Source organism: Erpetoichthys calabaricus, chromosome 2 (genome assembly GCF_900747795.2).
Source record: "Erpetoichthys calabaricus chromosome 2, fErpCal1.3, whole genome shotgun sequence".
Classification (NCBI taxonomy): domain Eukaryota; kingdom Metazoa; phylum Chordata; class Cladistia; order Polypteriformes; family Polypteridae; genus Erpetoichthys; species Erpetoichthys calabaricus.
The window spans coordinates 48,173,701-48,198,559 of record NC_041395.2 but is presented as its reverse complement, the minus strand read 5'-3'; the positions used below and the strand labels follow the sequence as shown (position 1 = coordinate 48,198,559).

The 24,859-nt window shown below is 40.5% G+C and overlaps 1 protein-coding gene across 1 annotated transcript in view; it reads right to left on the bottom strand.

The window, feature by feature from the left end:
* dennd2b (DENN domain containing 2B) overlaps positions 1–19,096 on the bottom strand; it is a 419,481-nt gene extending 400,385 nt beyond the window's left edge. Inside the window, 1 exon segment of the mRNA XM_051923667.1 lies at positions 18,731–19,096. The gene's annotated coding sequence lies outside the window, so the exon portion shown is untranslated.
* Positions 19,097–24,859: the final 5,763 nt, after the last annotated feature.

Below are 24,859 nucleotides of genomic sequence, written 5' to 3'. Positions count from 1 at the left end.
GTGTTGGATTATAGCAAGGGCTAAATGGGGTAGTAGCAGAACCCCAAAAAGAGGGTCAATTAGAGGAAAGTAGGCAGTGTGGCATGGTGGTTAAGGCTTTGGACCTAAAAGCCTGAGGTTGTGGGTTCAAATCCTGACACTATATGCCCATGAGTAAGTCACTTCACATGCCTGTACTCCAGTTTGAGAAGACGAAATGTAACCAATTGTATCTCAAATGTTGTAAGTTGTTTTGGATAAAAGCATTGGCCAAATGAATTATATTCTTAGAATTCATCATGCAGCTGGCTTAGGCAAACCGTTTTATTCTAGCGCCCCATGATGATTTGCACTCATGATTACTTAAACACATTAACCTTGCTTGCTACTTTAGGTCTCCGCACCCAAAGTCCACTGCTGTGCCATGAGCCTTTCTGATCCTTGGGTAAAAGACGTGAAGTAAGTGCCCATAATATAAATGTGATTATTTTCTCCCATTACAGATGCAGAAAAAATATAACTTATGTAACCTTAATATAAGTTTTTCATTTTGTCCTTTGTTTTAGGAATTATGAGTTCAGCCAGCAGCCTCCAAAGCACACGTGTTTGTTGAGTTGGCCTTTCTGTTACTGAAAATGTTCTTTAAAGCTGTTAGAATAATAAAAGGAAAATCAGAAATATGACAGTTATTTCCGAATATGCTTAATGAGAAAGGAAACCAGCTTTTGTGTGCTATGATGAATACTTAATGATTTTAACATAAAACAACAGAAAATCAGGGACCTCAAGTTCAAGAATGAAGCGAATCTGTATCGGGGTAAAATGTATATTTAGGGTGCTGGAGAAACATTTTATAAATGACAAACCAAACTCAGAAGTAAAGATTATAAAAACACTAATCGTGGAAGTGATGTGCAAACCACATGCAAAATACAAAAGTATTGCAGCATAGAGTCTCTATAGTAACCTGATGCAGAGATGAATGCGAAGTAAAATAAATAATCAAATGCCTTCGAATAAGAAAAAGCTCAGAGAACACAGAGAGAGATAAAGGACTTGTGCTGTGCTATTATGAATTCATTGTTTCATAGTTGTGTGTGTATATATATATATATATATATATTCCACTTTTTGCTAGTTTGTGGACATCTGTTGTATTTTGCTTGTTGTTATTGGTTTTTCTGAGTTGTTTGTTTGATGCACGGTGGCACAGTGGTTAGCATATTGTCCACTTTGGAGAATTCATACACACTAAAAGCATTTAATTTGTTCCAAAACTTTTATAATTTCTTAAACATAACATTAGAGAAAAAAAAAACTTGCAGGACATCTTCCGAAATGTACAGCCATTGCTTTCAGGCTTTACTTGACATTGTCTATCACAAATGAAGTGATGACAGATCTTTCCGCAAGCTCAGGCTAGTGAAGAATAGTCTCTGATCCACAATGGGACAGGAAAGACTGAATCATTTGACTCAATTGAGAATGATTTGGTTCAGAAACTGGACTTTAGTGAGCTGATCAAGGACTTTGCTGAGAAGAAATCCATTAAAGTTCACTTTTGAAAAGCAAGCATTTGTCTATGTTAATATGCAGAACGTCCTACATAGTCCTGATATTACAACTTTTGTAGGCATTTGTGGTACAGTTCTGTAGCTGACTTTTCCAACCTTGGTTTGTGATGGCTACTTGTCATCTGTACTGTGAAAGAATAATTTAGAGGTAACAATAGTTAAGCATTTTGGTTTGCAGTGCACATTTAATTATATAAGCACCAGTAACGGTGCACTGCACTATAATGTGCAGTTTAATACACTTGACTTGAGCATTCCTAGTTTTCATACTCTTTCTCTGTACGTTTAGCATTCGTTTGCTCAGAGGTTGATGCACTTGCTGCTTCCTGAGCAGCTCTTCTTTACTCCACCCTTGTGGCCGTTTCTTCTCTTCTTTCGTCAACATCTTTTCGCATTAAAAACTGATTAAGTCAGTGTTTGTGCTGCAATTACTTAGCAACGTTTTTCCTTAATTTTTCACTTATGCTGGCACTTAAGTCTTCAATTTGCCTCAAGAATGATATAAGATATGAAGAGGTAGGGGAAGTGACGGCGAAGGTTGTAGAGATGAGGACCTGTGCCGCATGGCTGCCCTGCTGGCAGCTGTCGTTAGTTGATTCTAAAATAAAATAAAAATAAAAAGAGGAATAACCTTGGAGGCTATCATCACCCGGAAAGCGGATAGCAGACGTCACGTAGTATATGCGTACCAAATTTCAGATCAATAAGTCAAACGGTTTGCCAGCTACAGGTGATTTAAAATCCTGGACAGACAAACGAACGGCCACGGTAGCATATTATACTGTATATAAGCATTTGTTTTAGAAATGTCGTGAAGGGAACAACTGAGATGGTTAAGTAAATAAAAGACAAGAATGTACTAGGAGATGAACAAGAGGTCAGCGGATGTCCTGTAAACAACCAGACTGGACAGTTGTCACATACCCAGAAAGTTCAAGGGTAATAGCTGAACCTAAGAGATATGAGAAGAACAAGAGTGTGGTAGAACAGACTTTAATTTGGAAACGTTATTTAGCTATAAGCCAATGAGAGTAAATGTATGCGTTTGTCAGCACTATTATGTAAATTCAGTTGTTTATAAAATGGACCTCTGACCTTGGGCGGCACGATGGCGCAGTGGGTAGTGCTGCTGCCTTGCAGTAAGGAGACCCAGGTTCACTTCCTGGGTCCTCCCTGCATGGAGTTTGCATGTTCTCCCCGTGTCTGTGTGGGTTTCCTCCCACAGTCCAAAGACATACAGGTTAGGTGTATTGGCGATTGTAAATTGTCCCTAGTGTGTGCTTGGTGTGTGTGTGTCCTGCGGTGGGCTGGTGCCCTGCCCGGGATTTGTTCCTGCCTTGGAGCCTGTGTTGACTGGGATTGGCTCCAGCAGACCCCTGTGACCCTGTGTTAGGATTCAGCAGGTTGGAAAATGGATAGATGGACCTTACTTTTTTGTCTAATCTCTAACAGACTACTGTGATGAATGCTCCCTCTTCAGTATTTGTTGAAAAGTATAAAAGACAAGTTTCCTCCTGCCTGGTTTCTGACTTAAAGAGTTTTATCAAACAGGTCCTATTAGAGTAGTAATTAATATGTTGATTTCTTCCACAGTAAAGGCAATGGCTAATTAAAGATAGAAGCTTTGATACTCTCTCATAATTTCAGAGCATAAGGCCATATATTTTTTTTGTTCTTCAGATTTTTATGATTCATTTTAAAGCTAAGACATTGTAGCAGTCATCTCCTTTACTCTGTGACACCCTGAAGGTGATATATATAGTGCTCACAGCATTTTCTGTAGGTAGACCCCAAAAATAACTACTAGCCCAGGGACCCCCACCCTCCTTAATCTGGCCCTGGTATCAACTAAAAATGTTGTGGTGACAGTGACTCAAAATGGTGGCACCCCATGAAAAAGAAATTTGGCAAAAAAGGTTTAAAGTAGATAGATAGATAGATAGATAGATAGATAGATAGATAGATAGATAGATAGATACTTTATTAATCCCAATGGGAAATTCACATTCTCCAGCAGCAGCATACTGATACAATAAATAATATTAAATTAAAGATTGATAATAATGCAGGTGAAAAACAGACAATAACTTTGTATAATGTTAAATGTTAACGTTTACCCCCCCGGGTGGAATTGAAGCGTCGGATAGTTTGGGGGAGGAAGGAGAAGGAAAGTAATGTATTAATAACTGAAAACAATATTAATAATAAAAAAAAGTTCAAAATAAGATGTATAATTTTCTCCATAATGGGAAAAAAAGCTGAAAACTAACTCTCAGCACCTTTAAAATACAAAGAAAGTCATAACAATAGGATTGGCTCTGTGCCCCATTGCTGCCCTGAAGTGCTCATAGTGGATAAAAGAAATAAATAAAGGGATAGGTATTGTAAAACAATAGGCATGGCACAGCGATATGATATGTATGCCCTTTGGATGTTTGAGAAAATGTCAATCGCATACAGGGTGAACATGGAAACAACACGGTGGGACAGGGATTTGAAGTCAAGAGCCACTGCTACACTGTGCCACCCTAAAATGTAAGTATTAATTTGAAATTTGTATCCACATTTGTTGTGTTAACAAAAATATCAAAGGAAATAATTAAAAGAAAATGGGTATAAATGAAGAAGGACATTATACAGTCTACCCAGAGTACCAGAAAGTAATGCCACCGTATAAGTATCATCCAGCATTTCTGTACTTTGTTTTCCTATGACATTCAGTGGGGACTTTTGTTTCTTTGATTACTTTGATTTATGATGCCAGTCATTCAAAACCTAAAGATGAAAACCACAATGCCTTTGGAAAAGCCACAATATAAGATTCATGCTTTGATGACATCAATATGTTTGTCAAGGCCTGACTGTTGATTAAATTGTCTCTGCTCCACGCTTGATACAAATGTTTATAAAGAAATCCCATAAATCTTGAGAATAGTTAACAAACACAGTATACGCTTGCCCTGGCAGACTCCAGTAGGACAGCAGGACTGAATGACTTCACCAAATCAAAACTGTGTGTGCTGGCTTGATAATAGGAATTTTACATTCCACTCAGCACGGTTCTAAGGAAAAACAATCAGTTTCTGGCGATGTGTTTCTACTTTACTTTACTTTATTAGTTCTAACCTTATAGATGTTTATGTCTGAAAACTGCAGTTCAGGGCATCATAATATTTATTATCTTGGCCTGTTTACTTGGTTCATTCATAAGCTGTTTAAAGAAAATCTTCACTCCACACTGCACTCTTCCCGAAAATGCTGCTAGCCAAAGGATTCAGACAATTCCCCAAATCCCCACGGCAGCCAAGTGGGTGGATTCAACATCTGAAAAGAACTTATCTTTATTTCAGTTGGTGGCCTGCAAGCCATGAAGTATGCAGTCATCAAACTACATTGAAATGACCATCCAGAAGCTCCATAAATTATTTTAATGCCATTCAGACAAGTCTAATAAAGGAAAGAAAAATGATGACAAAAACGGAGGTCTCTGTTACTCTCAAGAAAGCAGGATGATAACTTAACGCCATTAGATTGGAGTGATACGTCAGCACTTGTCAGTCTCATGATGATTTCTCCATAGTTGTAAGGTGCAGCATTTCAAGTTCTTACTCTTCTTTCATTTGTATTTCTGCTATCTGGGTTTTTGACACACATTGATCTTCATCGAAAGGAAAAGAGGAGAAGTGATCACAGAAACAGCAATTGTAACTGTCAAACAGCAGCTTGATGACTGTGCCTGTTATTCACATACTGTATTAATAATAGTGGATTATTATACTGTGTCGCTGTAAGCCTACACTTCATGCAGTGGCGTAGCTAGGGGCATGCGGGGGGGTGGTCCACCCCGGGGGGCACATTTTTGGGGGCGGCATTATTGGCCATAAGGCTCAGAACACTTCACGTGTAAGCTGCAGGTTTGGAAAAATATCAACTCATGAATGAATTCTCTGATTTTCATCCACAAATGCTTCAAAAATCATTTTCAGACGGTCCTTCTGTGACGGCATCAGACACGGCAGTTGAAATTTATGAGGCAATAACAAAAATAAACAGAAACATTAGATAGATAGATAGATAGATAGATAGATAGTTTCGTTAACAATCCAAATGCATTCTTGCTCATCCCCACCTATCACTTGTACACCACACCAGTTATGGTTTTCGCAACGTAATTATATTAAACTAATAATAAGAACACGGCTTATCAGTGTGTCTATACTATATTCTTGTCTAGTTGATGCTTATAAATAATTATATGTGAAAAAAATATTGCTGTTTCTCTATATGTAAATAAATCTATGCAAAATGTATCTTAATTTTTTTCTATACGTCATTTTAATTTTCTATTTAAATAGGTTAACATATTCAGATACGTTGGAGGGCGGCAAATTGAAGCCCCGCCCCGCCCCAAGTGGCGCGAACTCAAGCTACGCCAGTGTCTGCATGAAAACACTAAGCTGCAAAACACTTGTGAAACAGAAATACTGTATAGGTAAGTAACTGTAAAACATAATCTGAATGACAGGGTCCAATGACTGCTGTGCCAGCCCCCTCTTCCCCATCAGTTAAATATAAAACGTAAAATTAAAATGATGCCTTAGCTGCTCCAGATTTATTTTTGGGAATTGTTTAACTTCCAGTTTCATTAATGGGAGAATTTCTCTCAACAAAATTAGTTCTATAAACCATAAATTGCTATAGAAATCCTCTTCTTATTCTTTGCTCCTCCATTTTCTAACAGCAGTATTACTAGGGTGTTGTACCGTGTTAGCCATTATGAATGTAGTGAAAAGTCAAGCAAATGACACCTTTTATTGGCTAACTAAAAAGATTACAATATGCAAGCTTTCGAGGCAACTCAGGCCCCTTCTTCAGGCAAGATGTAAATCTGAGTTGCCTCGAAAGCTTGCATATTGTAATCTTTTTAGTTAGCCAATAAAAGGTGTCATTTTGCTTGACTTTTCACTAACAGCATTAGGAAACATTTAGACTCGTCCCATTCCAGTCCATCACAGTCTACCAGCTCAGTAGAAGGGCTCTCCTAGATATTAAAGGGGCTGAGCAAAAATATTAACACTTGATCAATTCTTGCATTTTTAGTCTCTGACACAAAAAGCTTCCTTTTATACATCCTGTGGCAAAAAATGGGCAGAAAAAAGAATCAGAAACCATTGAATGAAAAGAAAAGTCAACAAAACCAAGAAGAGAAAGCACAAAGAAATGCACATAATTTCTTTCCAAACATGGGTAAAAGAAAAATCGCAAGTGCAGGAGCTTGTAGGACATACTGATGACAACATGCATTTCACACTACTGCAGAAATCCAGGAAAGTTTCCTAAGCTGACACTCCGGCTGGAAAACAGAAGTACCAGAACAACAATTCAAAATGGTGCCATAGGAAGTCAATAATGTGAAAATTGGACTCTCTGGGTATAAAAACCCCAGTTTAGCCGCTTCAACCTCAAAAAAGTATAAAAGAGAAAGGTACAAAAAATTAATAAAATGTACTTATCACAGCAGTTTTTTTTTGGATATAAGTTTATTGAATTATGGGCGAGTAGAAAAGCGTTGTGCCAGTATCTAATGTGTCGTACTAATGACGTCGAATGTCACGGCACTGGTGACTTCAACCACAGCAACCGGGATGTGTCCTAGAGACAGACTTTATGAAATAACAGTACAGAGAGCAAAGTAATAAATATTTTTCCTAATGAAGGAAAAGTTATCAAACCCAGCCAGAATTGTTCTACAACAACTAAAGCCAAGATTCTCATGTAAGGCTTCTTCATGGAACCTTGGAAGAGCAAGAAAATAAGGTTGTAAAAGAGACAATTCACAACGGTCTGAGAATGAAGCTGACCAGGTTTTATGGTACAGCCAGGGTTGTTGACCTAGCTCAAGTTTATTTATTGCTTATTTAATAATTTTTTGTCATTTAAATCATCCATCCATTTTCCAACCCGCTGAATCCGAACACAGGGTCACGGGGGTCTGCTGGAGCCAATCCCAGCCAACACAGGGCACAAGGCAGGAACCAATCCTGGGCAGGGTGCCAACCCACCGCAGGACACACACAAACACACCCACACACCAAGCACACACTAGGGCCAATTTAGAATCGCCAATCTACCTAACCTGCATGTCTTTGGACTGTGGGAGGAAACCGGAGCGCCCGGGGAGAACATGCAAACTCCACGCAGGGAGGACCCGGGAAGCGAACCCAGGTCCCCAGGTCTCCCAACTGCGAGGCAGCAGCGCTACCCACTGCGCCACCGTGCCGCCCGTCATTTAAATCATTCAAATGAATATTGTTATCAGTTCTATTTTTGTTTCATTTTACCTTTAATTAATACTAGCTGTGTAAGTCTGTGCTGTAAAAAGCCCGGGGTCCTAAAAGGTATTGAAATCGTCAGAAAAAAAACTGAAATGTTGTGATGTCAGGTAATTGAAAGGAACTACTCTGGGCTTCTCTCTCCTAGGAGGATTTGTTTTGCCGACGTGCTCGCATCACTTGTGTTATTAGCGGCTAAGCGAGTTTTCTGTTTTCTTTGAGGCGGAGCCCTTACCCCGACTCCACCTCTGACTTCCTGGCCGGACAGACACACACACACTTCCATGCTTAGACGTTTATATATACCATATATATTAGTGTATAAGTCAGGTCTTGAAACCCGAAAAATCGATCATATTAGAACCTGACTTATACAACCTTTCAAAAATGTGACACTTCATTTTTTTTTCATCTTCTTCCTTCCTCCCATCTCACATCAGTTTCTCAGACACATCGAACTTTGTTGCAGCAGCGCAGTTACCAACAACTTTTAATTTAAAACAAGCTTCATATTTTCTTCTGATCGAACGCTCCATCATAATTAAGGGATGCTCTTACGATAAAGGTGTATGAGGGTGTGAGATACAAAAAACACAAAACAGTGCAAACGTCGCTTCAGAATAGTTTGGGTATTACCGTGTGGTCACGTAGGCACAATACATGGAAAAAAAGACAAGTGTGCTCTGTGGTTACTCTCTCAGGTTGGCGTTAACATATCATAATCTCTTGGACTGATAGTGTGAGATTTCTGCATTCGATTTATATGACCGACATTATAAAATATAGGAAATTATACAGTAAAATCAAGTCCAGACTAATCTGCGGGAGAACTGATCTGCGAGTATATATGGTAAGGTTATGATTTTTTTTACAAGTATTCTTGATTAATTTTGCTATGTTGTACTAAGATATTCATAGTATGTTTGGCCATGTGCCCTGTTCTCTTTATGTAGAGTTTTGGAGGGGGGGGGGGGTGGGAACACCACAGTATTTCAGCCAGAGGCCTGCCTTCTACTTATATATTCCAGACTGTGATCATCTTCTTCAGATTGGCATTGAGATTTTTGAGGAAGTGCTTTTTTGACTTTTCTTGCTTAAATTGGCATCCAAATTGCCTATTTTTGTTCGGGGTTGCCTTCTTATGCACACCAGTTTTGCTTTTTTTGGTATTTTGTCATTACACGTTTTTCCATTATAACAAACCTTCAACATTTTTCTCATTTTTTTCTCTGTCTCTTTATTAATTTTTGGTACTGAAGATTATTAATTATTGTTCTGATTCTGAACCATCCAAATTCACAATCTAGATTCAAGAACCAAGGCCTCATTTTGGTATTTTTGGCAGAAATCACAACACCAGAGAAGGCCACAGATATCACACAGGTACTCCTGTCACAAAAGTTCTTCTGATACTTGAATAGTAGTGCATTTTATTACTATAAATGTTTGCTATGCACCATCAGTTGGAATGATAAATGCAATGCCATTTTTTACTACATGCATTACAAAATACATTCCGATAGCTGGTGCACTGCAAACATTAACACTGAGGTCTATGTTGATTATTTTGATTTAAACAAGTTCGAGCGGAACAGCTGGTGGATAAATAAATGAACGAATGTGTGAGCAAGCAAACAAATAAGTGAAGCAATAAAGCAATGTGAGAGTTACTGAATAAATTAATGAATACATGAATAAGTGAGGGAATAAATGAAAAAATATACATATGAGGATATGTTCATATGACATCCATCCATCCATTATCCAACCAGCTGTATCCTAACTACAGGGTCACGGGGGTCTGCTGGAGCCAATCCCAGCCAACACAGGGCAGAAGGCAGGAAACAAACCCTGGGCATGGCGCCAGCCCACCGCAGGGCACACACACACATACACACCAAGCACAATTTAGAATCGCCAATGCACCTAACCTGCATGTCTTTGGACTGTGGGAGGAAACCGGAGTACCCGGAGGCAACCCACGCAGATACAGGGAGAACATGCAAACTCCTCGCAGGGAGGACCAGATAAGTGAACCTGGGTCTCCTAACTGCAAGGCAGCAGCGCTACCCACTGCGCTACCATGCCGCCCTCATATGACATAGCTTTCAAAATTCCAAAATTGCTGTGATACTCACATTACAAAACATTGCATAATAATCATATGCCTTGTCGACGTGGGGTTGTGTACAATACACAACTAAACACAGATGAAGTTTACAAATTCAATGATTTTTTACACTGGGGTGATCCCTGACAAAGTGCACTTCATTTTGCAACAATGTTGCCTCACAAAAATACAAATAAGAAGTGACAATTTCCCTTCACTTGACTTTACCAAACTGTAGCTGGAAGTGCTGGTCATACATGGATCCCCGAACAAAATATAAAACATAACTCAACACATGTTCAGAGCATTACATTTTAGTACAACATTGCCTACTTCAAAAACTATTGATTATTGATAAGCCAGGACTTAAAAACCACAACTGATGTTAGAGATCTTATTTTGAATAAGTCTAGGGGCCATTACATTAAAAGCTCAGTCGCCTATACGCTTCAACCTGACTCGAATTTTGATGAGCAGAAGCTGAGACCTGAGGTAATATGATAATATTTGTAGTCGGAGTAGATCAGCAATATAAGAAAGTGCCAAGTCATTAGGATCTTTCACTCTTTGATGAATATATTTTTCCAAAAAACTCAAAGCAATAGTATAAAGAGTTCCATAGGCGAGGAGCAGCAGCTGCAAAAGCCCTGTCCCCCTTAGTTTTACACTTGGTACGAGGGACAACAAGAGACAACTGACCAGAAGCACTCTAGATGGCTGGTGTAAAGCACTGTGGGGAACATCCCGGATGCAGACAGGTAGACATAGTTTTGTCACTCCACACATGTTTATTTACAATTATATACAACTATGAAACACGCACAAACCCAGTGCCGCAGCACCAATCACCTCAAAGTCCAGGACTCTTCACTAATGCCTTTCTTCACCGCCTCCACTCCTCCGAGCTCCGTCCTTCTTCCACCCAACTCCAGCCATCGAATGGAGGGAGGCAGTCCCTTTTATACACACCCGGATGTGATCCAGGTGCCTCCCGATTAGCCTCCGCCGGAACTCCAGGTGTCCCTGGTCTTCTTCCCCCCCAGCACTTCCGGGTGTGGTGGAAGTGCTGAGGGCCAGGGCTCCATAGGCATTGGGGTGCCCCCTGGCGGTGACCACGGGCCCCTATAGGGTTGAGCTTCTAAGCTCTGTTCCCATGGTCCCCAAAGCCACCAGGGTGGTCGCCCCCACATGGTCTGGGGGAGGCGTAAGCCCTCCTCCAGTCCTCCTGGGCGTCCTGGCTGGGTACCACCCCCAGCCTCCTGTGACAGCACACAATTCAGATAAATAGGCAGGAGCAAGCCCATGTAAAGATTTAAAAACTACCAACAAGATTTTAAAATCAATTCGAAAACTGACAGGCAGCCAGTGTAAAGAAGCTAATACTGGAGAAACAGAATCAGACTTTCTTGCCCCAACCAGAAAGTGAGCGAGCGAGCATGCATAGGAAATCCATGTCAAATCAACTAGGCTAACTTTCCTTCTAGTAAAGAGAGTCGAACTAAAACTAATGGTGAGTTTTGTCACCGTTTACAGCTGATTACACTCCTCTACCCCTGAATTTTGACAAAAGTCGACATTTGTCCTGAAAGATTTAAAAACCAGTAATAAAATTTTGAATTGTATTCTTAAAACTAACTGGAAGCCAGTACAATGAGGCTAGTACTGGAGTGATACAGGTCCTCTTCCTAGTGACAGTCAGCAACCGTACAGCTGCATTCCGAACCAATCGTAGGTGTGACAGAGCTGGCTGCTTCTACACACCTACATAAAGGGAATTATAGTAAGATAAGTGAGAAATAATGAAAAAAATGATTATTTTTTAGGTCAGTGTGAGAGAGGAATAATTTTGTTTTACTTATCATCTTAAACTGAAAGTAAACTGTTTTTTTTTTACCGCTTTATTGATGTTTTTCAAAATAAAGGTCAGGATCAAAAACAACACCAATATCACCTAGCTTGTGATTTCCAAGTACCTGTGACAGAATGTCTGCCTAATGCAATAACCTCTGTCTTTTAGACATTAAGCTTAAAAAATTATTGTTCAAGCACAGCTTGATAACTTTTAATTAATTTATAATTCGAAGTCAAGCAAAATGACACATTTTATTGGCTAACTAAAAAGATTACAATATGCAAGCTTTCAACGCAACTCTACAATATACAAGCTTTCAATTTTAAAAGGTGTCATTTTTCTTGACTTCTTATTACATCCATAATGGCTAACACAGTACAACACCCTAGTACTACAATTAATTTGTAAGCAATTATTGTACATGTCTTCTCTAGATGTGCTTACTACTATATTTAGAACTGATGAGAGGCATTGGCCTGTACGGATAGGTTAGCTTTAGGGAGGAAAGTAGGTGAGGGAGTCACGATGGTCCCCTGGATTGGGTTCTGTCCCAGGTACTGGTCTTGATAATTTGTGGATGAGATTCCAAAGTGGTATTTGTGTGATTGTCAGACTTCCTCTAGTTTCCCTTTCATTTTCTAGGTCCACGCAGACTGTAAAAAGACCTTCATCAAGGTAATTCTGAAGATATTCCCACTTCTCCCTCCTGGTTTCTATTTGTGCTCCCACTAGCTATTGCTCTTTACTGTTCTCACAACTTTTTATACAACTGTTGACATGACAAGATTTTTGAAAATGTCAGAGCCTTTTAGATGACTCAAAGATCAGTGACCATATTTATCAAGCATCTCAGCAAAGGAAAGTGTTTCACAAATCTCAGAGTGACACAAATTTGGTCTTACACATACTGTAGAAGTAGAAGCATTTTAACAATATTCCTAATGCTCAGGATTAAGAGCTCGTGAGCTGTCCGAACTCATTAGGAGCTGCCAGAAGATGGCGCTGAAGCAGAGATCAGTATGCATATCCCTGGGAAAGGGTGAATGTTTTGGAAACACTTGACAACATGAATTTGTAAAAAGATATTGATTTGACAAAGATGGAGTAATATCCATAACAAATCTTGTCACAAATGTTAGTGTCATATGTGGGATCTTCCAGGGTGTTAGCCCATGATCTCAAGTATGTAACGACACCCCAGCTCCATTGTATGATGTCCATAGTTTAGCACAGCTCCACAACCTGGGATGGATGTACAACCACCCTCCACTAGATGCTGAACTTGAAGAACTCCAAGGGGGAAAATGGACCACAAACTCCAAGTCAATCAACACTTTTAACAGAGTGGGGCTAAGCTGCTAATAAGTAAGTAACGATGCTCCTGGTCACAACCAAAAATTTCTTGAAGCACCAGACTTTGAACGACCTTACAACATGTGGGGTACTGTAATACATAGATTCACACATGTTAAGGCAAACATCATTCATGCAAATCGCTGGTTTTCCTGGAGTTGTTGGTGTGATTAATGGCATGTACATAAAGATCAGTGCCGCCAAGTGCAGAATATCACAGTATCAGCACGGGTGGTCATGGATGCAAACTGTACTGTAGTTGCCAGAGTCCTCTCTCAATTTAAGCAGGGAAAGATGGGTGATTGACTCTAAAATGTCACACAGGTATGCTGAGATTTGCATTCCATGAATTCCTGGATTATTCTCTTTATAGTTTACAAGCTCAGGAAGTTTCAAAAAGGCAGGTGGAGACTCCTGGGGTGTAAACAGAGCCTCGCAGAAGATAAGGGGGGATCATGGATAAAGAAACAGCACAGCACATTGGAAAACAGTTGGGACACTGGAAGAGTGAACATGAAACAGCAGAAGAACAGCCGTGGCTAGTTTCAGTAACTTTTAATTAACGAGGCATGTAGGACACTTTATAACTACTTCACATGTCCTACTCTGAAGTAGTAGTACTAGAGTGTTGTCCCATGTTAGCCATTATGGATGTAGTGAGAAGTTAATCAAAATGACGCATCTTGTCTAAAGAAGGGGCCTGAGTTGCCTCGAAAGCTTGCATATTGTAATCTTTTTAGTTACCCAATAAAAGAAGTCATTTTGCTTAACTTCTGTGAGGTAGGATAAATTTTGATCCTAGTGTAACTTTAAGGGCATTTCCTAGGAGTACCTCTGAGATGCCCATGCCAGAAGGTGCCTTTCAATTGTTTACATGTAACACACATCATTGATGTGCCAGTTTGACTGTGATCTGGGTATTTTTATCACAAATCTCAAAAATCTGTCAGTGACAGGAAAATCTGGGCTAAAATTGTTTAGTGTGAGTCTGTTCTAAATGTATGAAGAAAACAAACAATTAAATGAATTGTTAAAGAGACGAATGTCTGAATGACAGCTTCAGTAATGTCTCCCAATTTAAATACCACCATTGCTGAATTTGGCAGTATTGCCACCCGCTGCTCTCGGGTCCCAATTCAGGTGTTTTGTCATGTGGTGGGTGCAGTGCATGTTCCCAACCTCTCCACCTCTCCTCTCGACCATCATAAGAGATAGCTACTTGTGAACTTGTACTAGATAAAGAGAAACAGATGGATTTTCCTGTGTCTCTTTTTGGACGTATGTGCGTCACAGGGTCACCTTCCGAGGCCCTTTGGAAGTAAGCACTACCACCCCGGGACACCAGGGAACACGATCACTGATTCAATTGTCTCTTTTTCCACCCACAGCTCCAAGAAGACGTCCACTGAAGGCAGCTGACCTCTCCCCTTTCAGTCCACGAGCTCTATGAGCAGGGTGCTCCCGGAAAGAGGCGTCTCATTTAGGAGATGAGCAACCCACCAGACAGAGCTCTGACCCTGAAGCCTGAATGCTCTTTAGAGCCTGTTTACTCCAGCCAACAGCTGATTCTACTTTTTGTTTTTCCTTATAGTGGCGTTGTGCGCCTGTTATTTTGTTCAACTTTATTATTTCAGCAAGCAGGTTGGCCTCCATGACGTAGGCCTGAACACAATTAAGACAAATGTGTGAACAGAAGGAGAGATTAGAGAGAGGGGAAAAAATGCCTTTATAACACAAACATCAATACAGCAGTAGCATTTCAGATCCAAACGCAAAAAGTAAGGCAATTAGGAAATTAAGTTAATAAGAAAGCATCTTGCCGGTAGCAAGCCCAACATTAAATTTTTAATTTCAATAGAAGTAGGGTTTCCAAAAACAATCCTGACTTTGGACTTAGTGATCCCCGGGGGGGGGGGGTTACTTCCTACCACATTGCTAGGCAACAGCTTTCATATATTCCCTGTTCTTTGTGTGGAAATATGTTTTGAAAAATTTGGGGGAAAAAAATATAAAGTCTCAAGAAACAACCTGGGAATGGTATGAAGATGTTGTAGACTCTTTCATGACTTTATTCCATGATTCCCACAGGAAGTACGAAACTCCCTTGTAAATAATAGAAAATATCAGAACAGGATGTTTACTAGTGCAGTAAAAGTACTATAAACTAAAGCGGTTCAGAGATTAGCTCAGCTGATGTTTGAGACAGATATACACGATCAGCGGCTTAGGTCATTGAAATGTTACAGGAATGCATTGACCAGTCAAGTAAGCTCGAGAAGCATGTAAACATGTCAAAGACCGCGCCACATCCATTCACCTGTCCTGCTATGCATCCTGCTGAGGCAGCCACCTTGGACATAAAGAGCTAGGCTACCATCATTCCTTTTGATGTTTAAGACCTCCTTTCACATTGTCACAATTACAGCAAACTGTAGGCTTAGACAAACCAGTTGCACCCCCTAGTAGTGTCTTCTTCTTCTAAAGCATTTCCCACTGTCACATGGAGTGGCTCTTTTGGATCACTCATGTCTCTCGTCTGATATCCCTTTCTCCCTGGATCCCCTTCACACAGTCAGTCTAGTTTCTCTTTGATCATCCTCTTCTCCTCCATATCCATAGTTCTCCTCACATCGTTTACCTCTCTCCTCATTACATGTTTGTATCGCTTTAACCTTCTTTCCTGTATTTTCTTAGAGACTTCCTCAACTTTGATTGTACTTCTGATTCTCTCATTTATGATCATATCAGGCTTTGTTTCTCCACACATTCATCTCAACACCCTCATTTCTGTAGCCTCCAGATTCCACTTTCATGCACCTTGTTAAATGCCCATCCATACAGTAATGCTGCTCTGGCCACAGTTTGATACACTTTACCCTTCACTCTTGCACTAGTAGAGTTTCATAAGGTATTACACATATGCTTATCATATCATAATCAATAAAGGCTTGTGTTTTTATAAGTGACAACATAGCATTTTCCATTAAAAATCTCCACTGAGAACTTCCCTTTCTCCACTACTCCCAAAATTCAGAAGCAAACAGTGGTATTAAAATGTCAACATCATAATTTTTCATTTCTCCAGATGCGGCTAACTAGTAAAAGACACCTCTTGTCAAGGCCAGTCTTGCATGTGAACCATTTCAAGTTCAAGTTTTTTTTTGGCAAAATATGTCTAATTTCTCCATCCCTTTTTTCAATCATTTTACTCAAACGAATTAGAAGAAAGGAAAATTGCCTTAATTTATTTTAAACGTGCATCGAGGAGTAGCCCACATGCACACTTGTAGTCCAGCTGTTAGAAATCATTAGAATGTTAATTATGTCGGTCAATCAATCAAACAGTTTTCCTTTCTTTTCTAACAGCGCCATCACAAAGCACTTTTCACTCAATGCAGCACTTTATTCTATTTGCCAATGTAAACCGTGCAATAAATCTTTGAATGTAACTGTCATGCTGCCAAAGTGGTTCTTCAGAGTGATGCCGTAGAGGAACCACATCCACGTGAAGGTTTCAGAAAGAACCTTTATTTAAATCTGTATCAAATTTCATAAATAACAATGAATAGATGATAAGATGTTTGTGAAATACCAATGGCTTTATGATTTTAAAAGGACTCTGGGTGCAGATAATAACACAGGCTAAGTTCCGATTTTCTTTATCTATTAGTGTCTGTCTGCGTAGTGTCGAGCACAATCACCATACTGGCTCAGCTAAGGTAAGCAGTACCACTCCCAGTATGAGAGGGGGCGCTAGTGATGAATGTTTCTTGTCTTCCACCTGCAGCTCCAAGAAGACGCCCAGTGAGGACGTAACCCCGCCCAAGATGCTCAGGAGAAGGCCACGCCCCCTCAGGTACTGAACTGCCCCGGAGGGTGGCGTCTCATTTCAGACCTGAGACTCAGCAAGGACGGAGCTCCACTGCGATCACTTGTTAACCCTTTCCAGTTAGGAAAACATTGTTTGGGCTATTGCTGGTGACTTTTCAGTCCTGCCATTGTGAACTCAGTTTTGTTTTCTTTTGGTTTATTCATTAAAACAGGTCACCAATTTGGTTCACTAAACTTTTATTTATGGATTTGAGTGCTCTGTTGACCGATTACAGTAGCCTATTAAACATTAAAGATTTCTGTTTTTTCCACATGTTAGGAATCTTTTCAAAACTCAAAGATCTAAACTCATACGCAAAAGAACTCTTCCCAGAAAGAAATGATTCTTTATTAAGCAATAGTCACTTTTCCACCGCAGGAACTTTGTTTTCAGGAACTAACCAAGTTCCTGTACGATGTAGGCCCTAGACCACTTGTGATACCTGACAACTTTTGAGTTTTGCGTTCCCACCATGCAATAGGAACTGTAGCCTTTATGGAAAATATGTGGCATGCAAAAACGAGTGATCCGCTGAGAAGTGAGGCACATTCAGGAATTTATGGAGAACGGGCACCCCACACCCTCCCCATAACTTTGACAAGCTCTGGAGTTTTCAGGGACCCCTTTGATGTGGTGAATGGCACAGCGCACCAGGGAGGCAGCTTTGAAGAGTGCTGAAGTGCAGCCCTCCACCTTCACCAATACCTTTCCAAAGACCAAACTACTAACAGCTTTGTAGGATGGTGCCAGTGCTTGTGGACAACCAATCGTCTGATGCCCACCCACAAAAGTTCCTAGATGAACAAAAAGTACATACCTTCATGGTATAGAAGCCAAAAAAATGTACCAGGAACTACGAACGGCCCAAGTTCCTACGGTGGAAATTTTACAAAATTCCCTGGTTCCTAAAAACAGTTCCGACAGTGAGAAAGCACCTATTGATTCTACGGGGACCCACGCAACCCCTTAAAGTACTATTAAAGAACCGTTATTTTTGACAGTGTGTTCACATTCTTTGTGGAGTTTGCAAGTTCTCCCTGTGTTTTTTAGTTTCTCTCATGTTAACTATGATTTCCTTTCCTCAATTTCAAAGACTTCTATTTTAGCTTGGTTTGCATCACTACACTGGTCTCCTGTAAGTGTATCCTTCAGTGGACTGGCGCCATGTCCAGGGTGGGCTCTCAACGTTGCGACCCCAACCAGTATAAGCAATTTATGGGTGATTTGTACGAAAACACATGAAGAAGGCACTGATACAAAACCTCAGGTAACAAAAATGAACATGAAGTACAGAGTAAGCTTTGGTTAAAGAAGAGGGCGCCGTGAATAATATAACAGTAAGTGAACGGTTTGGACGCGTTTTAATGTGAAATAGCTTTCAACGCGCATCAAAAAAAAACAGTAAGTCTTGGACTTAATAGGTATTAAATTGAAGAATATGCAGGAAATTATAGTAAAATGCATCATCCCCGTTAGGATAGTTAATTGAAACTGATTGCCGTGGACTTAAGCACCAGTAAAATATGCAACATTAGGCGATGAGACAAAACAACAAGGATAAAAACGCATTTCGCACGGTAAGCCCCTCGCCCGCAGCACAGATTTCGCCCCACAAACCGGTCGGTGACTTCGGGAGCGCAGCCTGCGCCGGGTTCTTACCGTTAGTCGCGCTTTACCGAGTCGTTCGATCTCCTTTCTGTCCCTTTGGATTAGATTTCCATAGTTCAGGCAGCGTCCCTCACGAGCTCGGATATCGCGGCTGCTTCTGTGCTCTGTGTAACTGCTCTCAACTTTCTTTCTTTTTTTTTTTGGAGAGAGGCTGCACAGGAAGCAATGACGATCGACCGGCAAGACACGTGAAAAGTCAAGATCTTTAGGGGAGGAATAGGTTTTTTTCTTCCTAGCGTTTTACCCTTTTGTTCATTTACGCCTTTTTTTCTGCAAAACAAATATATTATTTGAACATATATCACTTTCTGTCACCTCTTCTGCTCCAACACTTCCTCATCCAAAGGGGCAGGAGGGCGACTGCTTGTGGACTGACTTGCCCTGGGGGAGCCTTGGTTTTCCTAAATATCTGAAACTCAGAATGTGATGTAATACATAATGTAAATGACAGACTGACTGACTAGTTGCAGCCAGTTATGTAACATCAGCTAAGTGCTACCAGATGCTCCATTCTCAACATTACAGCACCCGCTTAATCCAAGCCAGGGCGCCGGAGCCTTTACCAACAGCACGGAGCGCTGCGCATAAAATAACCCTGGACGGGACGTCAGGCTTAGCTGGGCACGCACAGGGGGACACCCACAGCACACGTGACCCACTCTGTACTATAATACTGACAAATTACTGTAATCTAAAAGGATGAGACGGACCCAGTTCACTAGAAACGTAGCACACAGCGGTGCCCGTGTCACCGAAGGAGCGACTATATTTAATATTTTATTTTTTTCAGATTATTATCTATCCTCTCTGACCCTTTGAGTATAATTGGTAAGTATCCCAGTCGCTGGGGGCAAGCGAAGCATGCCAATGAATCTGACTCGCGTACCAGCGTTTGGATAGGCAAAAAACTTTGAAAATAAAATGGGTCCTCACGAAGCTTTGCCTTTTTATAGTGCCCTGTAAACACCGTAGTTCGTTCGCTTGTGTGCAGTGTACTAGTTACGGTAAGAATGAGGTTCCTCAGGGGTCTGTCCCGGCAGCGTTACTTTTCATGATTTATGTTAAAGGCGTATTTTTCCGTAATAGTAAACGTGCTAAAGTCGTAGATGATACTAATTTAGTGGAATGGCAGACTATGACGAGGAGAGAAAAACAATTAAAGAATATTTGGAAATGCTTCAGAACTGGGACGAAGCAGCTGTGAAGGTGCGTTACCATAGAAAAACGGGGCGATGGGTAGGGACGTGGTGGAAGGGGGCGTTGAGGAACAACGAGGGTCCCTTGTTGCGCAACACGCCAGCAGCCGGCATCAGAAGGTTGCCCCCTTACCAGAGGCGGCCTTAGGGGTGTGCGGGGCTTCGGGCTGACCAACCCCACGCGTTGCCGGTTACGACAAACGCTGTTACCGGTATCTGTAGACTGTATAAACTTGCTCGCGAATTTAATAAAAATAATGTTAACATAAACCGGATTTACTCCTTAGAGTGTTCAGCCAAATTTCTGCAAGATAACACACGGACTTTATCAAAATATAACAATATAATCTATTAAAAAAAAAGTGCAATTCATAATGCATGACAATTATACCCACGGCGGTGCGAAATGCGATGCGGCGTCATGCGGATGTCATAGTCATAACTCACGTTGATGTCATGTCAGCCAGTTATCATTAGCGATGCATGTTTTTGTGCATTAATATTCGGACATGTTTATGGCCTACAAATAAAATGTGAGTTTCAGTGTTTCGACAGGAAGTGTGAAATTAAAGTAGAGGTATCATCATGAAATCTTTTACCGGTTTCCAGGTTCAGAAACGAAAATCCACTTTTCTTGCCTTCCGACTGGAAACGTCGTTGACATCTTCGTAGTCTAATCTGGATACAATGTCTTTTTCTATAGATAGGATCGCCAGACCGCAAAGCCTGTCTTGAGACATGGGTGATCTATACTGGAGAATATAACTTGACAAATCCATTCGAACAGGACACGCGGACTTCAAAAGTGGGGCCCCCTTAGATGTGGGGCCTGGGGCCGTCACCCCAGTTGCCACCCCCAAACGCTGCTCTTGCCACTCACTCCCCATTCTTTACAATATATACTGTCATCTGAAAAAGAAAGTACACCCCATGAAAATTGTTGACCTTTTCAAAATATTTAAACAAGCAAACGGTAGATTTTCATACAAACAGTGCCAGTGATAAAAATGTTAAACTTGAACAAATGACGCATAAAGCTGAAAAAGTGTTTTCATTTACCTAATCAAAACTGACAACATGGAAAAAGTAAGTACACCCCTACATTTATCACCACTTCAAATGCATATAATTAAAATCAGGAGTTTCCGATTAGGTGCCAATGATTAGAACCTCCTTAGGCAGTATAAAGGTGTCACCCGTCTTATTTAAAACACAGATATCAAAGGTCTGCTGTTCACTTTACTATTGGCGTGTGTGGGGTCATCATGCCAAGATCCAAAAAGCTCTCAAAGCACTCAGAAAGAAGTTTGTGGATGTCTGTGAATCTACTGAGAGATTAATATAGAGTGACAAATTATTTGAAATCATTCCACTGTAAGGAAAATCATCTACAAGTGGTGTAGATTTTTAACAACTGCCACGTTGCCCAGGACTGGCCAGCCCAGCAAATTCATCCTAAGTGATGACTGATTCTAAAAGAAGTCTGCAAGAACCAAATAATATTATTATGAGATCTTCAGGTAACTCTCAAACACTGGTGCATGAGAGAGATTGTATAGATTTGATCTGCATGTGAAATGTGCATTTGATGTCTAAAAAGAATATTAGAGTAAGAATATAATATTAGGTAACTAGTGACTCTGACCTGAATTTTAAATCACATATTAATCAGATTAATAGGACAGCATTTTTTCACTTAAGAAATATAGCAAAAGTTAGACCTCTGATAACATTGCAAGATGCTGAAAAATTAGTTCACACTTTTGTTTTCCGTCGGATTACTGTAACATACTCCTCTCAGGACTACCCAAAAAAGACATCAATCGATTACAATGAGTGCAGAATGCAGCTGCTAGAATCTTAACTCGGAAACGAAAATCCGAGCACATCTCTCCTGCTCTGATGTTACTACATTGGTTACCAGTGCCATTTAGAATTGACTTTAAAATACTCCTTATGGTTTACAAAGCCTCAAATAATCTCGCTCCATCTTATATTTCAGAATGTCTTTCATCTTACACTCCAAATTGTAACCTTAGATCTTCAAATGAGTGTCTGCTTAGAATTGCAAGAGCTAAACTTAAAAGAAGTGGTGAGGCGGCCTTCTGCTGTTATGCACCTAAAATCTGGAATAGCTTACTGATAGAAATTCGCCAGGGTAATACAGTGGAGCACTTTAAACCACTGCTGAAAACACATTACTTTAACATGGCTTTCTCATAGCTTCATCTTAGTCTAATCCTGATACTCTGTATATTCAATTAATTATCATTATTATTCATGGTGGCTCCAAAATCCGTCCTAACCCCTACTTTCTCTGCTGTTCTTTTTCCAGTTTACTGTGGAGGCGACCTGCACCACCACCACCTGATCAAAGCACTGTGATGTCCCCACATTGCTGGATTAAAGGCCAGAAGTCCACATGACCTTCATCATCAAGTTCTTCCATGAGAACCCTGAATACAATGAGGACTGATTGAGGTCATTTATGTTAGGTAGAATACCCGGGGGTTGGGGTGGTCTGCAGATTTTATTTTTTTCTCCAGCCGTCTGGAGATATTTTTGTTTTTTCTGTCCTCCCTGGCCATTGGACCTTACTTTTATTCTATGTTAATTAGTGTTCCCTAATTCTATTTTCTTATTTATTTTGTCTTTTTTCTCTTTCTTCATCATGTAAAACACTTTGAGCTACATTGTTTGTATGAAAATGTGCTATAGAAATAAATGTTGTTGTTGTTGTTGTAGAGCAAAACTATAGTTTGCCTTTGTACATGAAAGCAAAGATCAAACTTCTGGAGAAATGTACTCTGGACAGAGTAATCAAAGATAGAGTTGTCTGGCCACAATATCAGTAGACATGTTTGATATAACCCAAAGAGAGCATTTCAGGAAAAGAACCTCATACCAGCTATGAAGCATTGGTGGTCGAAATGTTATTGGGTGCGGTGGCTTTGCTGCCTCAGGGCTTGGGCAGCTTCCAGTCATCAAGTCAGCTATGAATTCTGCATCATATCAAAGTGTGCTTGAGGAGAATGTGAGGCCATCTGCTTGAAAGGTGAAATTGAACCGGAAATGAACCTTTAAAAATTATAATGATCCAAAGCACTCTAGCAAATCCATCTAGAATAAATGGAGGGTTATGGACTGGCCTAGTCAAAATTCTGATTTGGATAAGACTGAAATGGTGTTGAGGATCTGGAATAGGCAGAAAACACACAAACATTGTGTAAGTGAAAGAATTTACTGAGTCGATATCAGAGACTGGTGGGCATTTATGGAAAATGCCTACAAGAAGTTATCTCTGCCTAATGGGGCAATACCAGCTTCTGAGGCCAAGGGTGTTCTTACGGTTTCTCCAGTAGACCATTACATCTTTTGATATTTTAGTTGAATAAATGATTGAGGAGGCACATTTTCCTTGTGTTTTTATTTAAGTTTTTCACTTTTATATGTAGGCACTATTTGCAAGGAAATGTACTGTTTCTCAGTTTAAATATGGCGAAAAAGTCAACAGTTTTCATGGGGTGTACTTACTTTTATATAAATCTCCTACAGTACATAATTAAACATTAAGGGCTGTGTGTGTGCCCAGTCCCTCAGAGCAATCTGATAGGTCAGTTTCACTTTGGTAACATGATTGAAAGAGGAAGTGAGAGTGTGAGACACACGAGAAGGAGGGAAGGTAAGGGAGACGCGCTGAGATCTTGTTTATGAATAAATCCTTTATTGGTTCATTAGATTTGAGTTGAGCAAACTTGGAAATAGCCAATGTGCCATACATCACTCACATATGATACCGTATGATGAAAGGACAGTTCCAGTCCAGCACTGAGTATTGGGTACATAAGTGGAAAGTGTGAAGAAGCTGGAGAATTGAAAGACCCTATAAAAACACTAAGGAACATGTAAACTCCTTCAGTCTGACAGTTACACGTGTCCATCTGTTTCAGCCTTACAGAATTTTTCAGCAGGTGGGCTGTTCAAACTTGCATCCCGTCAAGTTTGGTGGCTTCCTTGTTCCTAGTGCTGCTGCTGCATCTTTCTGATCTTGTCCCAAAAAAGAGCAGATTCAGAATATTGTTCATTACAAAAAGACACAATACAAAATATAATTACTGGGAGACTAACACTTTTATCAGCAATGTTAATTGTGAGGGATCAGGTCAGGTCAGGTTGGGGAGCATTCACTGGTACAGTGCATTGCCGCACCTACCAAACAACGAAACAACTCGGGATCCCGGTTGGCAACCCCCAAAGCAGACACGCGGTCTAGTCCCACCCTCTGGAAATGACCCTCTATCTGCAGGAGCCAGGTGTTATGTGGGCGTCCCCTTGGCCTGGTCCAGCCACTCAGGTCCTCAACAGTCAGGATTCTGTGAGCCTGACCAACCTCAGGGAATCGCGCCACATGGCCATAGTGTCATAACTGACGCTCCCTCACAATGCAGGTAATGTGCCCCATTCGGGACTCACTGAGCAACCGCTCATTCGACACAAAGTCAAACCAATGGTACCCAAGGACTCTCTGAAGAGTCACAGTACCAAAGGAGTCCAGTCTTCACCTCTGGTCACTGGATAGCATCCATGTCTCGCAATCATATTATGAGGGATGCTACACGAGAATGAAAACTCAGAGGTAAAGCTTTTTTTTCAGTGATCTCTGATAAGATTTTTTTTTTTAATCAACATTTAATAAAAAAGATCGAGAGAGTTCTTTTAAAAGAGGATTTTTCATAGAGGATTTCAGCAAGGAAGAAGTAAAGCGAAGAACTGAGTGCACAACTCTTGTTCAGTAACAGAATGGCAGTGGGGAGGGTTGAGTGTTTCAGATACCTGAGAATCAGCATCAGTGGTGACTTAGTGGTGGGTCTCTCTTTGAACTGCCTTTCCCGAGGTTTCATCCATTTTTTCCCTACTGGGTTTT